This window comes from Buceros rhinoceros, unplaced genomic scaffold, assembly GCF_000710305.1.
Source record: "Buceros rhinoceros silvestris isolate BGI_N320 unplaced genomic scaffold, ASM71030v1 scaffold12387, whole genome shotgun sequence".
NCBI lineage: Eukaryota > Metazoa > Chordata > Aves > Bucerotiformes > Bucerotidae > Buceros > Buceros rhinoceros.
In genome coordinates, this window is record NW_010424061.1 from 66,152 (window position 1) to 70,060 (window position 3,909).

Consider the following 3,909-nt stretch of genomic DNA (forward strand, 5'->3'; position numbering starts at 1 on the left):
TCCCCACGGCCAGTGGGCTGGCTGAGAAGTTGGCTGGCCTACCCCCCATCCCCCTCAGCTAGATTAAAACAGATAGCAGAGGGACGTGAAATAAAGAGCAAACACAGATGAGTGACTAATTTTCCAAAAGGAGACAAAAACCCAATAACCTCAACTTCAATACCAGAAGCAGCAAGGAATGCATAATTACTTTCAGAACATCATTCTTCCATATAAGCAAATGCAGCAGTAGCTACAGATACAATGACAATAAGCAGGGAAGGTATCCTCCAGGCAGGCTTGACAAGCAGCATAGGACTACACTGCAGTCCACCAGATGCAAGCAGAGAACATGAGAAAGGCATCAAGGAGTGTATCACAGGCTAACCCCACCTATGTAGCAATCCTGCTTCCCAGGCAGGTTTTGCTGAGGGCCCTGCTCATGGTTGCCTGGCTGAGTTTAAAGCTAACTCAGGTGGTACCTTCCCAGGAACTGCAGTGACACCTTTGAAATGCAGAAGGCAAGGAGCTGCCCGCCCTGTGACAGAAGCACAGGAATCCCTGTTGCACGACATTGTCACATTTGGGCAGGAAGAGTCTGGTATTTTGCAGACTTGGTAAAGTTCATGAAGTAATGAAACACAGACCAAAGAAAGCTTCCTGGAGGGAGGCGTGTCAAAGGAGTCACAGCCAGCATGCTGCAGTTTATACAGCCTCAGTAGGAAACATGAATCACACAGGGGAGATGAGGATAGAAATTATTTCAGCACTTCTCTCTGCCCCTTTGCCAGAGATTACTGCCTTCATTCTGGTCCTAACAGAGCTGGTGTTTTCATCTCTGCCATCAGCATCCATGGCAGAGGGCAAGTTCACCTTCCTTGGCAGCTTGAACAAGCCTTTAGACTGTGCGTTTCAGTTGCTTTAATGGAAGTGCTATCTCTCTCCTGTTGATTTTGCTACAGGAGCAGTAACGTGACAGAGCAGACATATGGGGCGGTAACTTTCAGGGCTAAATCCATCAGATTTTGTCATTTTAGCCATTTGAAATTATGGCTGAAAGAATTTAAAGACTCTAAATTTAGGATGTTGGCTGAAAAAATTTAAAGAGCCACCCAGAAAATTAAAGCAAGCATCATCTTTGTTGTGCCTGACACAAAACATACTAGAGCATATCATTTTGCCAACACAGGCACGCTTAGACTGTAACACAGCTCAGAAAAGCATCAGATGCAGGTTTACTAGGCAACTTCTGTGCCTTGCATTCAAGGCACAGAAATGGACTTTTCTTTGCCATTTTGAAAGAAATCAGCATGTCTGTGCTCAGGCAATAAATGGATTTGTGCACCTCTGAGCTGGAGGCACCTATTCTCCAGGATTCTCAGATGTATTTCCTTCATGTGTTATACTGATATTCGGGGCATGCTGCAAAGAATATCTGTTTAGCCATGCTTCTCCTGAGGGGTGCCTGGGAGGCAGAATTCTGTATTATCTTTAGTTTATATTAGTTAAATTAATTTATCTGTTATTTTACAGTTATTTGTTGTCTGTGTTTCTATAAATGGGCCTGTTGTGACCTTCTACAAGTAGAAACAATAAATAACTCCAGTTAATAGTGACTCAAACAGCAAAACCTAAATAGCTTTGGAGATACTCCTCCAGCTTACCAATACATTTTGGTTTCAGAGTGTGCTCAATCCCATGGGCTGAGACAGTACCACACAAAACAGGGAATCCAAAGCATTACTTCAGCACACATATACAAATATTTGTAGACAGATTAAGAACTGGAAATAACTCTGTGTCCTAATTAAGTAGAAGATACAGAGGGAAAAAAAACAAAAAAAGAGTTCTAAGCATGTGGAAATGCAGACTGGGTAAGGAAAGCTGGCAACCTTGTGATTTCTGCTTCGCACTTCAAGCTACGGATAGACGTGTACTTTGCACTCCACAAATGGCAGGTTTGCAGCTGCCTTCAGCTGGCAGGTAACTTCTCTTACCTGCCAGTCAGCCCTTCCTTGTCCCAGAGGATGGACTGTAGAAAGAGTTATTGGGAGGAAATAATTTAAGGACAGGATGCTAAGAATCAAGTAAAAGTGCCCCTCTCCTCCTCTTCATCTGTTGGGATGCTAGGCTTCAGGCTCAACAAAGTACACATCCCCTACCAGATCCAAGTACAAGCTCATCTTTCTTAAACAGACATGTTTAATCCAAAAGAGTATTATTTTCCTCTACTTATATTTAATATGATGGGTCATTACTAAACTATCATCATTAGTACTTCACATGGTTGGTATCTATAAAGACATACAGCCACATCAGGAAGGGTTTTTGCAGGCATGCAAAACATGCTGGTTTCAGAAGCAATTTTAGCTCCCAAGCAATGCTGGTACTTAGAGCTATTTTATCCCTCTATGGTTATTTTAGTCTTAGCTCCAGGGAATATCTGGTTAGCCTACACAGGAACAGGTGATAAAAACAGCATAGTTGAAAACTTGTCCTCCCTTTCCTCAGGAAAAGAAGTGTGTAGAATCAGTTGCAACTGGTGCAAGAAAGCTGGGCCTTTTAACTGGCTTACAGATCAGTTTGGCCAACAGAGCAAGTGAAACACTGCATCATGTCAACACCAGCTGAAGCCTGTTTGAGTGAGAGACACCTGTGTGCCATTGGCACAACTTTGCATTTACTTAATGCAAAAGGCTGTGACTGCTATCTGTAGCAATTTAAATACCCTCAGTTCAAGTAATTGCTCATTTTGCTTTCTGAACACCATTACTGTTTTTAAATTAAAGACATATTTTGCTAAGGAATCCCCATGGAAAAAAGCAAGCAAGCAAACATTCCACCAATAAACTCAGAAAACTTGTATTCAAAAGCAGTACTTAAATGCTAATCAGCAAGTTTTCTCACTGCCAGTGTTTAAAGCAATATAAAACAAGCCAGACCCAAAATTCAAAAGCTGTGAACTTCTAGCAGTTCAGCCTAAATTCAGAACCCCACAGTAGGCTCATGATGCCCTTCCCAAAGGCATTCCCAGCCATGTTTCTCCAGAAAACAGTTTTTCATATTATTTTCCAGGTTTACTCAAAGGCAGAGGACTGCTGTTTTCCAAACCTGGAAGGACAGACTAATGTGTTGAACAAGAACAATCTTACTACTATTTTGTAAATCCCAGACATAAATGGTTGATTGTGGGCTTAATAACATATACACAGGCATCTGCAAAACTGAGGAGGACCAACAACATTACCTTTTCTTTGAATGTCCACTAGAAAAACTCAATGTTTACTTTTGTAAAAGTAAAGCACAGACGTTTTGTCCCATATCTTCTAAACAAGAGCAGTAGGATGATACATATGCTTTTACAGACAAGGAAGTACTTATGTTCTGGTCACCTTAACATGCCGTATCTGGGAGGCAAGGAAAAAGGATCTGTAGAAGTGGCTTATTCCACAAAAGTACTAATGTTCATGTATCCAAGATAGCAGATACGCTATTTTAGGTGAACAGCAGCTTCTTTTGTTTAGAGGGGTCTTGTTCAGCAATCAAAAGTTAGTATTTTAATGGGTCAACTGAATAAACCATACTTGTATTTTAAAAGCAGTTGTAGATAAATTTACCATGTTAAGATCTATAATGAAGACAAAGTACATGACAATATTTTCACCAATCTTAAATTCAGGACAATATAATGCAATCAAATCTTCAAGTCTTTCCAAATATTTTCAACAACAACTGTATATTGAAAAGATAGTAACAAAAGACAACACTTCCAACTGCAGCAAGAGCAACTTTCACAACAGGTATCGGTGATAAGTTGATAGATTCAGCTTACTCCTTCAAGAGGGACACTGAGTTGTCCGTTCCACAAAAGTAGCTTTAAAAACATCTGAACTGTAACAATTTCTTAAAAAATAATTACATATCACTGCT